This window comes from Brachycentrus maculatus, unplaced genomic scaffold (assembly GCF_059751285.1).
Source record: "Brachycentrus maculatus isolate JH-2025_06_01 unplaced genomic scaffold, ASM5975128v1 h1tg000038l, whole genome shotgun sequence".
NCBI lineage: Eukaryota > Metazoa > Arthropoda > Insecta > Trichoptera > Brachycentridae > Brachycentrus > Brachycentrus maculatus.
This window is the reverse complement of record NW_028280792.1, coordinates 1,085,338-1,108,659: the sequence shown is the minus strand read 5'-3', so window position 1 is coordinate 1,108,659 and position 23,322 is coordinate 1,085,338. Positions and strand designations below refer to the sequence as shown.

The following is a 23,322-nucleotide window of genomic DNA, read 5'->3' as shown; positions in this document are numbered from 1 at the left end:
CATAGTCACTGTGGGGGTAGAAACTGTCTGGAAATGGAAAGATAAGGGAGAGGCCAACATCCAGCAGTGGAGGACAGAGGAGAATATGGTTATGAGTGCATGAAGACGAGAGATGGTCTGACAACATAGTTGCCGTGGGGGGTAGAAACTGGCTGCAAACAGCAACCGACCAAGGGAAATGGAAAGATAAGGGAGAGGCCTATATCCAGCAGCGGAGGACAGAGGAGAATATGGGAAGTATGGGATGGGCACCTAGTTCCATCTCGGAGCGCAGGGAGGTGATCTGCTCGCGCACGTCGATGAAGAGCCAGACGACGGTGGCGGTGGCCGTGGCGCAGGCGCAGAGCAGCAGCGCGGCGCAGGCGCGGGCCGCGGGCGCGCAGGCGGCGCGCGAGCGGCGGCGGCGCGGCCAGGCGGGCGCCGGCTCGTCGCGCTCGTCGCTCGAGCCGGCGCCCAGCAGCGGCGCGGCGCGGCGGCCCGCGCCCGCGTAGCCCACCAGCGCGTCCAGCTCGCGCCGCTTGCGCATCTTCTTGCCGTGGCGCGGCGGCGCGCCCCCGCCGCCCGCGCCGCCGCCCGCCTGCGCGGTCATGGCGCCTATCCGCGCATCACACTACCCGGTGCGCGCGCAACGATGCCACTTCACTGTTCTAACGTAAACTGTTACATAAACTGTTACAAGAGCGTTAAATGTTCGAAATAACGCTGCGGAACTTTGATTCACTTTTCAACTTTCAATTATAATAATTATTTTATTTTATTTACCGTTTCGGATATCAACTGTACAAAAAAATAATCTCAAATTTAATATATATAACAACTATATCATTTCATCCGCATTTATTTTATTTGACCAGTGACCGGGTTTCGTCGCTACCGACATCAGACTGGTGATGTCGGCAACGGTGAAACCCGGTCATAAATCAAATAAAATAAAAGTGGAAAAAACTTATAGTTGTAATTTTGTAATGAGTTGTAATCATATAAAATGCAGGTATCATTTAACATAATTTAATTTTATGCAAAACACCGTTCTTGTATTAAGCTTAATAAGTTTTTCTTCAAAATAAATATATGGTTTTGAAAAAAAAAAGATTTATTGAAAGGTACGGAGTTAAAAATGATAAAAAAAACATATTCAAAAAAAAATGTGCGAAGAATACACGCATGGCATCTCGCGCAGCCGGTCGTGTACTGAATTGTACATTTGAAAGTACACCCTTAATTCTATTTATTAAGAGAGATTTTGTGGTCAAATTCCACATAATTATAATTATTATCCTTATTCTGGAGTAATAAAATGACCAACAAATGCAAAACGAGAACATAAAATCAACGATTTCTAGAATCTAAAAAGTTTTAACGCGCGAGGGTCTCGTGCACATTTTTCTAAATGTTTCCGTTATTTTAAATAGTCCTCGACCATTTTTATAGAATAAACCTATATTACTGCTTCAATAATGAAATGATAATAATGGACGTGTCGTGACCATACTATATTAGTCGCGATCACATCACATTTCCGCAGAACTAAGCTGGCCGACTGGACTGATATAATGAGAGGAAGTAGGTAATCAAGTACCTACGTATTTATAATAAACGACAAGTCGCTCACTCCTTTCAAGAACGTCATATATCAAAAATCGTCCATTTTCAGTTGTGCATGTTTTCGGAATACCAAGAAAATGTACTATATCCCAGCAAAAGTGTCATATTTTTAACTTAATATTTACCCGCTACAGGGCAGAAAGTGTTGTTTTTGCATTTTGAAGAAAAAGTATTGTTCAATTCTTTTTTTTAAATAGGCTACATATTTTACAAATGTAGAAAAAACATTCAGGTTTTACCTAAAAAGATCTGTCGCACAGTAAAAAGTTCAAAAAGTTACTTGATATTTATTTTTTAATACATTTTATTATTTTTTTTAACTTTAAAAACGATCTCCTGAAAAATCAAGTTTTTTTATATATGACGTTGTTGAAAGGAGTGAGCGATATGATAAACATCTCCATTTTTTTCCATTAGATATTAATATTTGAATAATGATAAAAAAAATACAGTAAACCCCTTATAACGTTGAGATAGTCACCACGTTATCGGAGAGATCTTTATATGGAGTTAAGTTTATAAATTGCATTTATATTTTTAATTACTTTTTCGGTTATTTCCGCTGGTTAAAATGTAAAAAAAAATAAAACATTAACCCTTCATAACTTTCTCTCCGATAACGCGGTATCTATCTCTACGTTATAAGGGGGTTCACTGTACACGCGTGTTTTCTTATTAATGAAAGAGAGCTCCCGAAGAGCGCCTGTGTAATTCCGTTTCCCAGTGCATGAAAAATGCAGCCGCTTCTCCCTGCTCCATTATTCATCCATGGGACACATATTTCTATTTGCGTATTCACCCCCGAGACCTTCTCGCCGAGGAAGGCTGTGTGCTGACGCAATCGGCAACGGAAACTAGCAGGGGGAGGGCAAAAACACTACGTAACGGCAAGATTAAACGAATGAAAATCCTCATGAACGTATCTCGCTTCTAGTCGAAAATTAACAATCGTGAAAAGAAATTGAGCTCAAAAGATGAAACACGTGTTGCAAAGGATAAAGTCAATAGTAGATCACATTTTGGATACAAAAAAATAAATATGGTACGCAAACAGTAAAAAAAGAAAACATTATTTAGGTTTTTTAAAAATATTATTTTTCTTAATGAATATTTGTGGACACTGCATGAACATACACATACATACATATAAATTAATGCATACATACACGTATAGAAATTTAAAATTTAAATGAACATTTAAAAAACGCGTAGCTAAAAATTTTACATTATGTTTTTATCACTCAATTGTAAAAATATATTTTACTGTTTTAAAAATACTGACACCGGTAACGGTGTAAACTCCTAACAGTTTTTACAGACTGGAGTCAAAACATGTCAAATTTTAAATTTTTTTTAAAAAAAAAAAAAAAAAAAAACTTCTTTTAATCTCACCAATAGATGTCTCTAGTGAAGTTCTAGTGATTCAAGAACAATGTTTCTAAATTGGTTCATATTTATAGAACTTCCAAGAATTTGAGTAGTGTGGTTGTCAATAATGGGCGAATGTTACACGTGTGTAAAGTGATCACATAAACCAGCCCATGACGGTCTTCAGCACCGTAAATGCCCAGACTTCCATATTCTTCTTCATTTTTGATGAGATGTCAAACAATAATATGAAAAATCCTCCTATAGTTGGAGATAATCCAGATTTGTGAACAAGTATTTGGACACACTCAAAATGTTGTACATTAATTTGAATTTAAAAAATGCCAAACCATAAAGGTTTCAACAGCAAAAAAATCTAACAAATTCAAGTGAAGTTTGATCAGAGTCCCAAAATTTTGTATCATGAAGAACTTATTTCGACAAAATTATTAACCTCAAAAACCAGACTCTAGACGTATCATAATTTTACACTAAAGCATAGATATATTATACAGCAACGTGAAATATAATATATACGACATGTTACATATTACGCAGGATCGGGACGACCCCGACGCCTACGGATCCATCCCTCCATCCCTTCAAATAAATACTCCATTTATATACATTTCAGCTCAGATATGTTAAAATATGCGGCGTCATATCGAACTAACAATGTTATCGCCTAGAAAAAGCGGATCGAAGGTGTATTTTGAGATGTTTTGCTCAATTGCCAGCGAGAAAATGAGACTCCCACTTTCGGAATTCGCTTTCAGGCGGTCCCACGCCTAGAGCAAACGTGTTTGTTTGCTCTTTTTACAACCCTCTAATAGTACCTGCCAAGAGCACTCGAAGGGTGGTTGACTTTACAAAATATACCCGCATACTATATTAAAAAAATAATAATACAATAAAATATTCAAGAATTAAGAATAAATATGGGAGTCGAACACTGGAATATTTCGTTCCGAACATTTTTAATTTGTTGCCGACGGATGTTAGAGGTCAAAATAAAATATGAAACAAAGGCAAAATAAAGGAATGGGTAAATGATCAAGAGTTAATTATATGGAACTTGTAAAATGTTTATATTCTTAATTTTTTTCTCTTTTTTGTGTCTATATTAGGTTAAAATCGTTAAAAACAATAAAAAATGTATTAAAAAAGAACTCCACTGACAAGACACACAAGGTGGCTTGGTGGGTCTCTGCAAAAAAAAGTTCTAATTATGTATAAATGTATCCAAATAATAAAATAATACAACTAATAAATAATAAAAATGTGATTTAAATAAATGTATACAAATAATAAAATTTAAAAAAAAAATAATAATAATATTAAATTTGTAACATTTCAAGTGTGTCCAAATACTTGTTCACAAATCTGGATTATCTCCAATTATAGGAGTTATTTTTCATATTATTTTTTGACATCTCAACATAGATGAAGAAGAATATGGAAGTCTGGGCAGCCTATGACGAGTCGTAAGCCCTTTTAATACCCATACTGTGATATTCTTCTTCATCTATGTTGAGATATCAATGTTTAAAAAAAACTTACCTCGTATTCGGTAAAAATTTACAAAAAAAATATTTTCAATATAAAAAATGTTTGAAGCCAGATAAAAGTTTCCGATAACCGGTTTCAAAATGCCAAAGTCGTTAAAAAAGTAAAGTTTAATTATCTATATAGGAACTACTTAGTCAACGCGCTCCCAGCGCTGGTTTTAATAATTGAATTTGTTTACCTTTTTGTACGTACTGTGAAAATGTGAGCGGAATAAGTGATTACATTTTCCTCGTGAAAACGCTTATCTGCGATCGATATGGACGAGGTAATGGGTATGTTATTATACTTAATAATGCTCGCCGTATAGTATAATATAACCATTATAACTTGTGAGCAAGGTGACAAGTGTACTAGGTATAATTAGTAAGTAAATATTTACCAATTATGTAAAGTGAATAGGATACTAGGCGCCCTTGTTAAAGGGAAACAATTACGCTTCGGAAAATATATATTTATGATAATTATAAAGTTACATTCAACCACTAAAAATATAATGGTTTTAATGTAATAATATATTAAAATGCAATTCCATCACGAAGTGTCAGTGGATAATATAAATCTATTAACCATATTAGTTACTTTATATAACCATATCAGTTATTTTCTTTTAAAAACCATTATTTATTCCTAAGAAAAACTTATTTTTTCAATACAAAAAAGATGTGTAGCAAAAAAATAAATAACGTTAATTAAATATGTTTCATATAATACAACTTTTGTCCAAAAATGCTAAAAAAAGAAATCTGATATTTAAAAATATAAAATTCACAAGGATCGTGTTTCTTCCGCTACTGTTTATTAGAAAAATATATTTTGAAAAAAATAGTACATCACAACTATTATGAATCACTATTGATTTGAAATAATCAATTTTTCCTCATTCTATGCCCAAAATTATTTTCAATAATTCTGTCAAAAGTTAAAGTCAGATGTGAAGAAACACGACAGGGACTTTGAAAAATCTTTTTACAACATTTTGAGTGTGTCCAAATACTTGTTTACAAAATCTGAATTAACTCCTATAATTGGAGATAATCCAGATTTTGTGAACAAATATTTGGACACACTCAAAGTGTTGTATTTAAATTAACTGGTCAAATTATAAGCTTAAATAATTAAAATGAAAATGATATTTTCTGGCGTTTCTCATGTATGTGATTATAATACCGGATTCGGATCTCACATACTAATAAAAGAATTCTGCTCAATAAAAAAAGGTTCTTTTCATCACACCAATAGATGTCTCTAGTGAAGTTGTAATGATTCAAGAACAGCGTTTCGAAATTGGTTTATATATATATATATATATATATATATATATATATATATATATAGAGCTTCCAAGAATTTGAATAGTGTGGTTGTCAATAATGGGTAGAATTGGTGAATGTTACACGTGTGTAAAGTGATCACTTAAACCAGCCTATGACGGTCGTCAGCCCCGTAAATGCCCAGACTTCTATACTCTTCTTCATCTTTGATGGGATGTCAAAAATTAATATGAAAAATCGGCGTGACGATTCAAGCTAATTAACTAACTAACCATCACGCAGCTTCCACGCAGGGGTAGGCAGAGAGAATAGAACGCCACACCACTCTGTCCTTGCAAACATTGTTCGCCTCTTCCACGTTCATGCATCTCCTCATCCATACCCGCCGATTGTTTCGACTCCTAACCTGACCACATTCAATTAATATTATTTATTATTATTCGTGTGACGATTAGTTAATTAGTTATCTATTTAAACCACTTGAAATTACTTAGGACAAACGAGGATCACGTATTATCGATGCATCGTAAAGTAAATTGCAATGTTAAGTGCGTAGGAGTTTATGACTGTGACCTAGAATGGTTGAGTACAAAGAAATAAATAGTGGGAACATCATATAAAGGTCAATGCAGCGCCAATGATATCAATACATTCTGCAATTGCATTCGTAATGAGTTGATTGTCAAGTCGGGGAAGTCGGGCGACACTGTTACATTGCAAACAGTGTTGATCTCTTGAAAAGAAATAGTGGTATTCACTAAGTTAAACCTATATATAATATAATTTATAATTAAAATGTAACTTTCTTTTGAAATCAGTATAAATATTTTATAATAACTTATTATAATGTCTACCGGTTTCGAAGCTAACCGCTTCTTTATCAAGACTGATTAATAATATTAATAAGTATTAATCAGTCTTGATAAAGAAGCGGTTAGCTACGAAACCGGTTGACATTATAATTAAGTTATAATAAAATATTAATAGTGATTTTAAAACAAAGTTACATTTTAATTATAGAATGGAAAATCACGAAGTTAGTGCTTCAAATATAAATTATAAGTTAAACCTAATTTAAAAATGGATAGATTTCACTAAAAAGTGACTGCCGAATCAATTAATGAAACTCCTGAAAATACTTTGGTTTAGAAATATTCTTGTCACCGAGAACTGTCACTTGAACACCAATTTGATGATGTCGGTAATGACAAAATCCGATCACTGGTAAAACAAAATAAATGTTGAAAAAACTATATAAGTAAGTACTTGTTATTTTATTACATAAAATGCAGTTCCACAAAGAAAAGTCAGTATAAAAATTACAAGTTATATAAGAAGAAAAAAAGATTATCTTAATACTTTTGTACCTTTTTCCACTTTAATTAATTTGACTAGCGACGCGTGTCGTCATTACCGACATCGTCCGACCAAAGACAATTTAGTTAACGTTATATTTTTCATAAAGAAAATAAAGATGATAGAAGAAAATAAATAGAGAAAAAGTGGAACTGGGCAGGTCATGTGGCATCTATGTCTGAGGACAGATGGACGTAAAGGGTGCTTGGCTGGAGGCATACAATAGGGCGCAGAAGCGTGAGTAGGCCGCTGACAAGATGGTCCGATGGCATTGAAAAAGTGGCAAGCCTGCAATGGAAGAGAGTCGCGTCCGACAGACTGTAGAAGTCCAAGAGGGAGGGGTCTGTTCAATACTGGACACAAGAAGAAGGCTGAAGTAAGTAAGTATGATTGATAGTCGTAAATTTGTACCACTGTTGGTCCAGCTCCCCTATCGAGTATGGGCTTCACTATCAAGTATGACTGTATATGGACATTGTGTCAGGAATACTGTGAGGGTCGGAATAAATCATAAATCATTGCGTAAGTACTTAATACATAAACTCAACATTTATGTTTCATTTCCGTATTGGTTGATCGCTATTGGAATTTCATCATCTCTGTCGTCGAGGACCTTTCTGCATGTATATCTATGGTAAGCATAGATTATTTTTCTATTGTTTCTTCTCTCTTGTCACTTATTCATACCAAAATGTGCAGATGGTACTGTATAGAAGTAATGCAACGCTATGTATGTTGCTGTTACTTCCAACAGTTGCCGCTGCCATTGCGATAAAAATATTTTCCCGTCACGGGTAAAACACTCTCAACGTATATAAATAACACCCGCGTATTCAAATATAGCGTATCAAAATTTCAAGGCATTACGTGAATTACTTTGAGAGATTTAAGATTTTGAACAAACGAACATTTACATTTTTATTTGATTTATTTATTGATTTGGCGTTTAATTTGTAGAATTACGTAAGTTTTATTTTTGATATTGAAATCACATAATAATTTTTTTAGGGTTGTATACTTTATTTGAAAAACAGAAAAATTAAAATTAAATTTTGTGACAATTGTTTCGCCTTGTTAGGGCATTACCAAACTACTGCCAGTAGTTTGATATTGCCTCTAACAAGGCGAAATTGTCACAATTTTTTTTATATATTAAATAATAAAATATATACTAAAGTAGCCCCCTAAAATCAGTGTTTGATATTATCCCAGGGGGGGTCAAATAAATATAAGTGATTTTTTCACTCTAATATTTATTCAATATTACACTGCACTGGTACCTGAAGTGGAGGGCTGATCACTTTTCCTTCATGTGTAATCGATCGAGATAACACTGCGTTTATATGAAGCAGTGCCCTATGCACCATTGGGGTGCGGTAAGGGATTTAATAATATATATAGTTTCGGAAAATACAGATGCTTCTATCTTAGGGTCTAAATATAAACTTATTTGTATAGATTTATATTTCAGGTGCGCAGAAAATGGGCCAACACCACAAAAAACACCTTTTGCAATAGTGTGAGTAGGAATTAAACACTTTCATAAATCGAGGATTAATCTATTCCAGTCGTTTAACAAAACGTAAGATCAAACGGAAAATTACTCCGTGAACTTTACATTCCTGATCCAAAGTCCAGGGGTTAACTGTGGCATTAAAAGAAACTAAGCTATTTATGGACATTGAACGTTTAACCTTAGAGTTGGATCGCGTGGGTGGAGCGCCAACGGCCAATAAGAGCAGCAACTCGAAATTAATAAAATCAAAGATAAAATCCACCCCCATTTAAAAAGCCAGATTTTCAATACTCGTTTAATTCGAAAAAAATATATATGAATTTCACAACATTTTGAGTGTCCAAATTCTTACTTATTTATTTTTTTACAAAAATTTTAATAAAATTAGTATATAACCACTCACCGCTTTTAAGGCCGTACTCGCCATTATAATATTCTCAATATTATTAATATTTAAAGCATTTACTTTGTGGTTAGTCATTTTCTCAATATTATTAATATTTAAAGCATTTACTTTGTGGTTAGTCATTGTAATGACTAACCACAAAGTAAATGCTTTAAATATTAATAATATTGAGAATATGTCCAAATTCTTGTTCACAAATCAGGATTATCTCCAATTATAGGAGTTATTTTTCATATTATTTTTAAAAAATAACAAAAAAAAAAAAATAATAATATGAATTTCACAACATTTTGAGTGTGTTCAAATACTTGTTTACAAATCTGGGTTTCTCCATTAAGGAGTATTTTTTTATCAGAATGGTGAATGTTACACGTGTGTAAAGTAGTCACTTAAGCAAGCCTTTGACAGGTCGTAAGCCCTGTAAATACCCAGACTTCCATATTCTTCTTTATCTATGTAGACTTTGCATTGTAGAGATATCAATAGAAGTTACTCCTGAGTGGACACAAACCCAGAATTTGTGAACAAATATTAAAAACACACCAAGTAATAATTTATGTTATAATAATAGATAAATAAAACATATTAAAAAAACGGGCAGATCACCAAAGAGATGGATTGACAGCTGGGAATTGATATCGCAGGAGGCTAATCTTTCTTAAACACAGGCGACGAGGCCTACACCAAGCAAAAGAGAGTAATAATTAATATGCTCTTCAAAATCTTTTAATTGTTGGGATTCATGATTTCCGGAGTTCGGATTTCCGGAGTTCCACTGTATTGCTCTGTTTAGATTAGTCGGACGATAAATAAATAATTTTTATTACAAAACGTTTACAATTTCAGATACAGGTGAAAGTGTTCACTACTTATTAAATTAGCGCGCGTTCAGAATAAAATCTGCTCAAACGAAAGTTTAAAAACTAGCCAAAAATTCATAAGGTCGTCCCACACACACCCACGCTATAAAGGTAATGAAAATATTTATTTTTAACTTCAACTTCGTACCTTCCAAATTAAATCGCGGGAATGCCTTCAAATAAGAATATTCATTTTATTTTTATGTTAAGAAAAAAATATCTATAATTAAAAGGTAACTTTGTTTTAAAATCACTATAAATAATTTATTATAACTTAATTATGTCTTAAAGTTATAATAAAATATTTCTAGTGATTTTAAAAATAAGTTACATTTAATTATAAAATGGAAAATCACAAAGTTAGCGCTTCAAATATAATTATAAAAAAATATCTATTTATTATATGATATATTTCTATTTTTATAATATTATTTTTACTCTTCTAAGAAAACAACTTAACTGCGGAAGCTGTACTAACAGTGCACAACGGAGTCCTGGTATCACCTCTAACGTACCAAAGTGAAGCGTGGAGTGGTCAAAACAAGGAATATAGGCAGACTGAATGCAGTAAAAATGCTATTACTCAGAAGATTATGCGTGTTAACGAATTTGCGTGCGTGGCAGGCGCCGTGGCTTAGTTGGGGAGACGCTCGACTGTGTCGTCGTCGTTCGTTCGACGGTTCGATTACCGCCAAGTGCAAAACAAATTAAAGAAATATTTATTTTCAATTGTTTGTGATGCATTTTTCACATTTACTCGAAATTGGCGTCGAAGGTTCGAATACCGCCAAGTGCAAAATAAATTGAAGAAATATTTATTTTCAATTGTTTGTGATGCATTTTTCACATTTACTTTCCCTATCCTTACTATGCTACCAGCAGACAAGTTTTTAAAAGTAGAGGCTTTGCGGGTTATTATTTATTTATTCATTTGGAAACACTATTATTTTACAGAACAGTTACATAAATACATTTGCATTAACGAGTAACACAAAAAGGGTATTTGTACCATTCCAGTTACAAAATTACACATTTGTAATTTAATATTAATACCTGGAAGCGGGCGGGAGCGAGGAAAAGGGGAAAAGGGAAAGATCAAAGCTCAAGCCAAAGACAAATTATGTGAAAATGGGGACACACCACGATATGAATATCGACTTAAATGTCGAGTGGAAAATATCAAAATTCCCATATTCATCGTTGATCAATTTTAATGAACGATAAATATTTATTGAATATACTTATTTAAAAAAAAACCACGCTACGCTAGGAGTTATTCATTAAAAATAATATTAAAAAAAACACTACACTAGTAGGCCGATGCTAAGGTGAATTAAATGGAACCATTAAGGTGTACATATGAGGGTGTAATAGGTCGGATATAGGCATCTTGCCGTTAATATTTACAGCTCACGTCCCATATTGGAACCGTGTGCTGTGCTTTGCTGTGCTGTGCTATGCTAGAGACTGGTGAGTATATCACTGAAGAATTCCATTAGATCCTTGATTAGAATTGGAACGAGTGAAGCAACTCAATTTATGTGGTATTTAAAATGCCACATCTCGCTTAATATGGTATTAATTATAAACTACAGTAACCCCTCCTATAACGTTAAGATAACTACCACCTTTTTGGAGAGAACGTTATAGGGAGTAAATGTTATGAAATTGTATTTGACTCATTTCAGTTATTTCCGCTGGTCAAAATGTAAAAATACAATTTAAAACATTAATCCCCTATTACGATCCCTCCAATAACGCGGTTCCTATGTCAACGGTATAGGGGGGTTTACTGTAACTAACTATCACGCTTTCCCGCTAGGGTAAGTAGAGAGAATAGAACGCCACACAACTTAGTTTTTTTTGCAAACATTCTTCGCCCTTTCCACATTCATGCATCTTCTCATACATACCCGCCGATTCTCCTGACCTGACCGCCTTCAAGTATTTGGCATAACTGATCGTGCCAAGTTTTTCTCGGTCTTCCTCTGTTCCTTTACCGAACTACACGCACCTTATAAATTTATTTTACCGTTATTTCCTCACTCATTCGTTCCACACGTCCAAACCATCTCACACCTTTTTTTGTAAGAAAATGCATACATCTGCATACATTAAGTAAATAAATTTCTCGAATCACTGCGGTTTTTGCGCTACTGAAAATACATGTGAAAACAAAAAAATAACCATCCATTTTTTTTGTCGCAGCAAAAGAAAATTGGATAAATGTTTTATCAGATAACTCCGCTATGAAGTTACTGAATCAGCTCTTATTAATACCTTTACATACATTTGCTTCGCTCTTTCTCAAAAGTAATCCAATTATACTGAAAGGCTGAAAAAGCGACTGAAAAGAAGCCGAACTTTCTGAAAACATTATTTCTACAAAAGAGCAAAAGCAAACAAAAGCAGAAATATATTTCTGTTGAATCAAATGAAAATACTTGGTAAAATGAAAACTTACAAACTTTGTTTTTAACTATAATACTTTTATTTTTATAATTAAAATGTAACTTTATTTTAAAATCACTACTTATCAGTCTTGATAAAGAAGCGGTAGGCTTCGAAACCGGTAGACATTATGGTTAAGTTATAACAAAATATTTCTAGTGATTTAAAAAAAAATGTTATTTTCATTTTATAATTAAAATGTAACTTTGTTTTAAAATATTTCTAGTGATTTTAAAACAAAGTTACATTTTAATTATAAAATGAAAATAACGGAGTTAGTGCTTCAAATATAAATTTTACTTTTATTTTTGATATTATTATTTCAACCGGTTTCGATAAGCACCTTGTCTTCTTTAGAGATGTATAGGGGAGAACCACCATGAAGAGAACGGCCTATGAAGAGAACAGTTGCATTTGCAAGGAAAGTAATAAACCTAGCGACACCCCGCACCCCATCACGTGATCACAGTGGTGTGATGACATCACGCCTTAAATTGGCGGGAATTTCATTCATTGTGCTTCGCACAGTGTAAGAAAGAGGTTTTCGGACGTTGTAAAAAAATAAACTGTGCTAACTGCTTCATCTACTGACTTTTTAATAGTAAGCGTGGAGTAAAAAGGGTTTACCTGTAGTTTAACTTGATTATGTTTTTATGTGGTAAGGTTATATTGAATACTATTAATTCCATCTCGATAATTTCAATGTTTTTCTAAAATAAGTCCTAATTCCATGAAGAGAACACGCTGCAGTCCCATGAAGAGAACGTTCTCTTCATAGTCTTTATGTTCTCTTCTTGGGGTTTTATGTATGTTTTGTTTATTAAATAATATATCTAACACATAAACGCAATATAGGTTATCGTAATTTTTTTGTGTTAACCATGTTTCTAAAACAATATGTATATTTTTTTATTCTTGTTTATCAATGTAACATGTTTTTATTCATTTTAATATATAATTTTTCCTGATATATAGTCGTATTTTCATTTAATTGTATTTTATTTCCAAAACTTGTCAAATTAAGTAAAAATAAACAAATATAATTCCACATTACGATTAACGTTTGTACTTGTTCTCTTCATGGGAACCAGTGTTCTCTTCATAGTACACTATCCCTTGAAGTGAACGTTTTCCATTTTTTGTAAAATTGTCCATAACTTAGAATCTAACAGGAGAATTCAAAATTCACTTTAGTAATTTTAGAAGGAATGAATAATACTCTACAAAACTTCATACTTTGTTTTTAAAACAGTGTATTGATTTTGTATTTACAGCAATTTGATAAAAAATGTTCTCTTCATGGTGGTTCTCCCCTACGTACTTATTCATATCTTAGTACGTATCCATCCCTGAAGAAACAAAGTGCTTGTCGAAATCAGTCGGAATAATATTATAAAAATATAAAAGTGGTTGTAAAGAAAATATGCGTTTGGTTATAAAAGGCAGGCGCTGTGGCGTAGTTGGGTAGACGCTCGACTGCGAAACTGCCGTCGTGGGTTCGATCCCCGCCAATTGCAAAATGAATTCAAGAAAGGTTTATTTTCAATTGGTCTGGGTGTTTGTGATGTATACTTAATAATCAATACGTAAAATATTACCTGGATTCAGAGAAAATTAAGTTGCAACTTAACGAATGTTGTTAGCGATTATTACATAACGAAATAAGTAAAACTAAAAAAACGGAACCCTGTTATGTCACTCGTCGTCGATTTATTTTCGCGGTATCAATTTCCGCTATTTTTAGCACAGGTATCGGGTGTTTGACATTTTCAAAAAGGAAACCGATATTTTGTAATACGTGTAATATTTTTCAGAAATCAAAAAAGTAAAATAAATATAAATTATTTGTATTTATATCCAATATTGTAAATTTAGACTCGATTTTGTCATCGGCGACGCAGATATAAATAAGCATTTTGGAGAACCATCGTTATGGGATTAAGGGTGACATATATCCGTCAAATTATTATGAAACCCCATGGGAAATTGATGCGGTGAAATGTAACAGGGTAATGAAATGAAAAATATAATTTCTAACATTATTTTTGACATCTCAACATAGATGAAGAAGAATATGGAAGTATTGGCATTTTAAAGGGCTTACGCCGTCATAGGCCGGTTTAAGTATCAGTATAGTGATCAACTATACACACGTGTAACATTCACCAATTCTAGTCATGATTGACAACCACACTACTGAAATTCTCGAAACTTCTAGATGTATTGATCAAATTCCGATGATTAAAAAATTTCATTAGTGTGATCGTCAATCATGGCTAGAATTGGTGAATGTTACACGCGTGTAAAGTGATCACCAAAAAGCCAGCCTATGACGGTCGGAAGCCCTGTAAATGCCAAGACTTCCATATTCTTCTTCATCTATGTTGAGATGTTAAAAATAATGTAAAATAATACTCCTAATTAAGGCTATGCCCGAAGAGCCAAAATGCAGATAAAATATATGTAAATCTATATATAAGAAATAAAAAAAAAATAAAAAAAATGTGGATAATGCAGATTTGTGAACAAGTATTTGGACACGTTCAAAATGCTGTATATAATTTTTGTTTATACTATATTTATAATCTTGGAGGAGAATAGTGACGTCACGCCAACTGGGAACGCAATTCAGCGATATTCCGGCTGCTTTCATTCAACGCTGAAAGGTCCCTCTCAGCGTTGAATAAGCGTCCCTAGAGCCGTCCGTTTAGGGTTTGAAAACGTCAAGTTTAACGGAAAACGTCGGAAAATGCACGCTATCGTGGACGGATTCCCCGTCGGTTATAGTTGACTGCACGCGTTTGTCGAGTGGCGTCAAAAGGCGCTCTCTCGTGCACAGCGGCGAAATTACACGATGCACTTAGGGGAAGGTCATTCAAAATCATCTCCACTTTTCATACAAAAAAAAACATTTTTACTATCTACAAAATACGATAATTTAAGTACCGTTACACTTCAGACACAGAATTCGGTAAATTTACAATCATGAAATTTTCCCGCAAAGCCTTTTCTTTTAGAGGCTTGTCTGTAGGTAGGATAGGGAAGGTAAATGTAAAAAACACATCTCAAACACCCAGACCAATTGAAAATAAATCTATCCATTTTTAATTTAAGTTTAACTTATTTAATACCACTAATTCTTAAAATCTATTGTGACATGTGTTTCGGTGCATTCCGCATTTTCATCATTTTCAAACACCGTATGTGAAGCTAAGTCTAAATTTTAGAGTTGTATCCTTGGGACGTTGAAGAAGGAACTATATTTTAATTTAAAATACATTCAAATCTGGTGAGAAAAATACAATTATATCCTGCACAAAAATCAGTTGTACATGTATTTTCAATTTTGCGTAGGGGTCATTTTTATGTTTTTTTTGTTTTTGTTATTGTTGATATTTTTGCCTTTTGCAAACAGCTTGTTTCATATTTGTTTTGTAATTCAATGAGTATAATCAACTGCTGGAAGATGTCAAATAGTACTGAGATAGACTTGCATCACAAAACGTATACCAATCGACATTTTTTGTGATAGTACGTGTCGCGTTAGCAGATTTGGACACCGTAAAAATAAGAACTCAACAAAAACAAAACGGCCAATTTAAAACCACAAAGGTTATACGTATGACGGAATATATTTTGTTAAGGTATTAAATACTAAATTTAATACCTTTAAAAATATTGATGCAAGAAGGATTTTTCTGATGAAGAGACGGGTACGTCTCAGAACCGGTAAACTTAAATCTCGCTGAGTAAATGTATACAATAAACCCCCCTATAACGTTGAGATAAGTACCACTTTGTCGAAGGGATCATTGTAGGGCGTTAATATTTTTAAATTGTATTTTAAATTACTCATTTCAGTTAATTCTGCTGGTTAAAATGTAAAAATGCAATTTAAAACATTTACCCCTAATAATGTTTCCCGTGATAACCCGGTTCCTATCGCAACGTTATAGGGGAGTTCACTGTACTAACATAACAATGACAACTTGAACGTATGCTTTTGTCGTAATGTAAGATAGAAATATTGTCAAAATGTATAAAGATATATTCGAGATTTCATTATTCCGAGAAGATAATCGACTTAAGGCAGATTCCCCATTAGCAGGATGGCGTCATCCAGTCGCAGTAGCATACAGACACCGCGGGACGAACTAGGGGGATGGTCCCCTCTCTCTATCTCTACCCGCCACTATCCACCACCCACCCCTAGCATACATTCAAGCACACGCCGTAAGGAGTACTGAACCTCTTATTCAGAGACAGATAGGGAAAACCTTTTTCATACCGAGTATTTTCAGCGACTGAAAAACTATTGCGCTGTAATCTAGACGTTACGATTGTTTTTAAAAATACGCAAAAACATGACATTGGGTTTATTCAAATTGGTACATACATTCTTTAAAACAAATTTGGAATGACGTACAGACAAACTTTTTCGCTTTTTGCTACCGCATTTATGAAAAGATATACATATGTAAATTTCGTTTTGAAATTCATTAAGTTTTCGACACACGTACGCCGGTGATATCGACTTTCATGTATCACTGGATCAATGCCGTATGTTTGTGTCTTGTCCACACAAATCGAATGGATATACGAGTATATATAGGGTGGCACAATTGGTATTGATGGTTTTCAGAGTGATTTTTTGGGTGTTTTAATGAAACGGCCAAGGTCAAAAACATAAATTATTGAAACGACATGACATATGAAATTTTACAACAAAAATATTTTTTGGAAACAACGGTTTATGGTTCCAACAAGATGGAGTAACAAGCCATACCGAACGAATTTGCATGACTGCTCTAAGAAACATACTTCCTGGACGACTTGTATCCCGACAAGGTGATTTTAATGACGTTTTCCTTATCATTCATCGTTCACTTTGTATAATACCACTTTTTTAATAAAATAAACACTACTTCATGACTATCGGTTTCGGATTAATCGTTCCATCATTAGGTCAGATGTACTACATGTAGTCATAAAGTAGTGTTTTTATATGTAGTATTACACAAAGTGAACGGTGAATGATAAGGAAGTGTTATATTACCATACCACAAAGTTAACAATGTTTTTAATGTATTAAATAGATTTGAATGAAGTCATCATCAGATGTAACCAACCCTTTAAAAACATTTAAAGGCTAGGGTTTTCGTAATAGGCCTCAGACGCTTTAAAAGCCAACATTACTCAATAAATCAGAGCAAAAAACCAGGAGATGCTGCTACGAGTCACAAAGTTTTCAATCACCTCTTCAACAACGTTTAGAAAAACGCGGTGTCCATTAAAAATACATTTTCTCAATAACAACAAAATGTTGTGTAAAACATATATTTTTGACCTTGGTCGTTTCAATTTAACACTGAAAAAACCGCCAATACCCATCGCGCCATTAAAAATCTGCATTAAAAATGTATTTTATGAAGCATTCAATCGACCAACAAACGATCAACATTTATCTCCAAAATAGCGAACTGCTGGTAATACGAAGACCGATTCATAAATTTAACTTAACTCTGCAAAGGGTTTGTATTAGCCTGCATAAATTGTAGGCTTACTAAAATGGATACAGTTCTCTTGAACAGAACTCCTTAAAAATTACAATATTACGTCCGATTCGATTCAAGGATATTTCGCTTGACTGCATAGCAAGCAGAAAAAATAACAAAAAAGACAATCATTTGTAATATGTACCTTATTATTATTTATTTTATTTAGGAACATTCACGAAAACAAGCGAAACCATACTTTGATATTACATTACAATGTATCTGGGCTAGTTTTTCTTTATAAACGTCCACACCATGCAAGCAGTAGCATGCACAGAGAATTAATTAGGCAGTAGAGGTGGGTATTAAGGTAAGCTGGTACTAATCAGTAAGGTAGGGTAGGTACTGGTTGCGTATTTATATCGCTCACTCCTTTCAACAACGTTATATATAAAAAAAACTTGATTTTTCAGGAGATCGTTTTTAAAGTTTAAAAATATAATGCAATGTATTAAAAAATAAATATCAAGCCACTTATTGAACTTTTTACTGTGCAACAGATCTTTTTAGGTAAACCTGAATGTTTTTTCTCCATTTGAAAAATATTTAGTATTTTTAAAAAAATAATTAAACAATACCTTTTCTTCAAAATGCAAAAACAACACTTTTTGCCCTGTAGCGGGTAAATATTAAGTTAAAAATATGCCACTTTTGTTGGGATATAGTTATTTTCTGGGCATTGATAAAATGCACAACTGAAAATTGTCGATTTTTGATATATGACGTTGTTGAAAGGAGTGAGCGACATGTCAAGTATGTGAAATAAAGACAAAAGTTGTAACATAAAGCAAAAAGAATCTCGTAAATTAATGTGAATTTAAATTTTATTATTTTTACAATACAATATTACACTGGACTGACTGGTACCTAATGTGGAGGGCTGATCACCTTTCCTTCATGTGTAATCGATCGAGATAACACTGCGTTTATATGAAGTAGTGCCCTATGCACCATCGGGGTGCGGTAAGGGTTTTATTATTATTATTAAAATTACATATTTTATTATTTTTCAGCTACCAAATTGGGATTCGTTGCATTTTCAGTTACCCGATTGTGATTCAGTACATTGTATTAATTGTAGATAATATTGAATTTTGTATAAAAAACAGAACAAAAATACAAGTTCAATAGTAAAAACGTATATAAATAAATAAAATTGTCGTGTTCGATGCCGCTTTTTTGTCATTAAAATCGAACTGAAGAATCTATTTGTAGAAATAATTTAAGATTATTATTTTTTAATCATATAGGCTTGAGACATACTAACTAATCTTCCATACGCATAATTTCAACACTAACATACTTGATCTCAACACATCACTTATATACAGACATTAAAAACTTATTTCAATATTATTCTCTCAGAAGAATGTGCGACAAAACGACGATGGATGTTCGAATAGTGAAATAAGGAAGGAATGCAAAGCTGAGATAAGCATTATCGATAAAATTAAGAAAGGTGTATTTATTGACTTGGCGTTTAATTTGTAGAACTCCATTTTAATTTATGTATTAATTTTAAATCAAACACAGATTTTTTGAGTCTACTAAGTTGTATTTTATTAACAAAAAACACATAAAAAATTATATTGTGACAATTGTTTAGCCTTGTTAGGGCATTATCAAACATTATCATTCGTTTGATAATGCCCTAACAAGGCGAAACAATTGTCACAATATAATTTTTTATGTGTTTTTTGTTAATAAAATACAACTTAGTAGACTCAAAAAATCTGTATTTGATTTAAAATTAATACATAAATTAAGAAAGGTGTGTTGAGATGTAGACATGTAGAATGAATAAGCGAGGAAAGAACGGTAAAACAAATTTATGAAGCGAATGGTAATTGGAAAAAGGAGCAGAGGAAGACCAAGAAAAACTTGGCACGATCAGGTATGCCAAATACTTAAGAGTGGTCAGGTTAGGAATCGTAATAATCGTCGGGTATGTATGAGGAAATGCGTGAACGTGGAAGAGGCGAAGAATGTTTGCAAAGATAGAGTGGTGTGGCGTTCTATTCTCTCTGCCTACCCCTGCGGTGAAGCGGCGTGATGGTTAGTTAGTTAGTTATTTTTCGATATTACCGCTTCTTAGATCTATATGGATATAAAATAGAAACATCCGAATATATATTCGTGATATCTTCTTTTATGGCGCTAGCTTTTATCACCAATGTTTTATTTTTCTTACTATGAAGTATGAATCTGCATTTACTTAACTATAAATAGTTTTTTTTTCTAATCTATAATAATAACGGGAAACATTTTTTCTATATATTGACTTCAAGATAACGTTATCTCTCATGTTACGATTATAAAAATAAGAATAGATTTTCCATCGAACTACATATTTTTAATAAATATTTTACTCCGCGGTCGTGAACACCATTAAAGTGTGTATTTTCTACAAGCTTATGAAATATTAAATAAATAAATACAATTGTTGTTTTTTATCATTTTTTTAACTAGTCAAATTACAAGCTACATAAAAAAATTAAATCATGTTTTCTAGCGGGGCTCAAGTATGTTAATTTAATCCAAGATTCGAACCTTGCATACAAATAGAGAGAGTCTTTGCTTGATGAAAGTTTTCTCTATTCCAACATAGATGGATGTTGTGAACTCACATATACTAGGTTATGAATTTGATCAAAATATGTAGCAGTTCCAAAAATTGAGTAGTGTGGTTAACTTAACACAATGTCCTACACATCAATATTTCGGAATAAGGAAGCCTATCGTAATTTAAATGATGTACTATTCAATTTTAATTTCTTTAAAACATTATATTTTGCGTGATCAGCAGGGCGACTGATATTTTTCTAACCTCGCTGGATATGCATACATACTAAAATATTAAATATAACCGACTTCGTAGTGTGATAGTCAGCACGCTCGGGTACCGTATTGGAGGTCCCGGGTTCGATTCTCGGGGGGTCAAACAAATATAGTGATTTTTTCAATTTAATATTTATTCAATATTACCCTTGACTGGTCCTAAGGCGGAGGGCTGATCACCCTTCCTTCATGTGTTAACGATCAAGATAACACTGCGTTTATATGATGCAGTACCCTATGCACATCGGTGTGCGAATAAGGGTTTGAAGAAGAAGACTATTTAATTATTTATTTTTTTTAAGTGAAATATTTGTGTTTTAATTATTTACAAAAATACATCAATTTCATACCATTTCTGTGAGCCTAAGCGGCTCATTATTAGAAATAGGTATCAAACTGTGGTAGAGTGGGTTCGAACCGAGAAACTCTAACTCAAGAGTCCGCGACACAAACCAGGGGACCACAAACCCGATATTTAATATAATTTTTGTTAATGATTATATTTTTATATATGCATCATTAGAAGGGTGACTGATATTTTTATCACATTTTTTTTCTAACCTCGCTAAATATGTATACTAAAATATTAAATATCTCTAGGTGTATACAAACATTCATACGATCGAAGGTAGTGAACAATTCGAATATTTCGATATTATTATTAATAAAAACAACCCACTGAAAATTGTAACAAATATACAAACTTATATACGATCAAAGAACAATCTTACTCTTGATCCGATGGGAAATCGATGTGATTTCTACAATTCTTTCAGATTTTTCAAAATATTTTCCCGAGATGACAATGATTTATTGTAGTTTTATCACAACACGCCGTCGAAAACGACCAAACGCGAAAATGAATCAATCGAATATTTTTTAACCTTACACGATGAAAATAACACTTGGGCCAATCAGATAGCGAGTAATTTGTTTGAAAACACGCCGACACGACGGGTTCAAGTTCGCCCGTTTGGGCCGGAGAAAATAAATAACAATAATGTTAAAATGTCGTCAGATGTGACGAGACGCGTAGCGACAGGATGTCCGGACAACCGCGGTTGAAGAGCGACTGACTGAAGAGCGCCGACCGTACTGCCGACTGCCGACCGGAGGCTCGCTGCGCGGAAATCGGCGCGGCTGATTGAAAAATAATACACAAGGATAAACGTGCGCGCGCGTCCGATCGTCGATATAGCCGCACGACTTTTCCGATAACATATTTTATTTATTTTTCTTCTAACCTTTATCCGTACCCAATGGTTTATTTATTTTTCTTCTTATTATTTCCGTATTCCGTACCCAATGGGTACGGATAACGATAATAATTGTAAAACGAACTCCCTCTCTAAACAAAAGTATCTACTTTATTAGAGAGGTAGAAACGTTATATATTGTATATTAACCAACTATTTTGTATTATTAAAATATGTACTTTGTAAAAAAAAATCAATAAAAAAAATAAAAAAAAGTTTATTTATATTTTTTTTTCTAACCCTTATCCGTACCCAATGGTGCATAGGGCACTCCATCGTATATACTCAGTGTTATCTTGATCGTTACTTACATGTAGGCAAGACTCCTGCGCTTCAGGGACCAGTCCAGGGTAATGTGTCAGTTTGTAGTCCCGTGGTCCCGTGGTTTGTAGTGGTGGTCGGAGTTTCTCGGTTCGAACACCTCTACCACAATTTGATACTTATTTCTAATAATGAGCCGCTTAGACTCGCAGAAAAATTGAAATATTTGCGTAAACAATAAAAACACAAATATTTCTCTTTATTTATAACAAATAAAAATAAATTAATTTTATAGTAAATATTAGAGTGAAAATAACTAATTTTTATTTTCACATCCCCCTGCGAATCGAACTTGGGACCTCCAGCACGGTAGCTAAACATGATAACCATTACATCAAGGCGGAGGCAGAAAAAGTTCAAATTAATAATACTGTTACCTCGCTGGGATTTCTCGTACCAATGACACGTTTTCAAATATTCATTTTTATTATCGTCTTTCAACTCTATCCGCACTCAGATGGTATATATGGCACCGACTCAAATCGACGCGGCGTTAACTTGATCGCTAACCCTGGACTGGTCCCTGAAGCGCAGAAGTGATCACCTTGCCTTCATGTAGGTAACGATCAATATAACACTGCGTCAATAGAATACAGTGTCCTATGCACCATTGGGTGCGGATAAGGGTAAGAAGGAAGGAATATGAGAATGGCAGTAATGGCTAGGGAAAATATTAGAGAGACTATGTCAACGTACCACGGTCTAACGCGGGGTGCGGTCGCGCCCCTTTCGAATTAGATGGACGTAAATTTATACCCACTAGCTTGCTGATTATCTTTAACACGTAAATTGACGATTTTCTTTTAAAAGAAACCCTACAACTGCTGCCAGACGGTTTATATTTTTAATCCGCATGGAAAAAATAGAAAAAAGGGATGTTACAAGTACCTATCAACAAAGGGTGACCATGATAACAATTATAATTTAGAACAGTTCACGAATGGGTATTT

At 33.6% G+C, this 23,322-nt stretch overlaps 1 protein-coding gene and 1 long non-coding RNA gene across 2 annotated transcripts in view; both read right to left on the bottom strand.

The window, feature by feature from the left end:
- Positions 1-23,322, bottom strand: part of LOC148312591 (uncharacterized) — a 37,255-nt gene that overhangs the window by 9,120 nt on the left and 4,813 nt on the right. The window lies entirely within an intron of this gene.
- Positions 748-21,888, bottom strand: LOC148312592 (uncharacterized). The gene is made up of 2 exons (XR_015839153.1): positions 21,527-21,888; positions 748-777 (listed from the first exon to the last, which is right to left on the bottom strand). It is a non-coding gene; the product is annotated as an uncharacterized LOC148312592 (long non-coding RNA).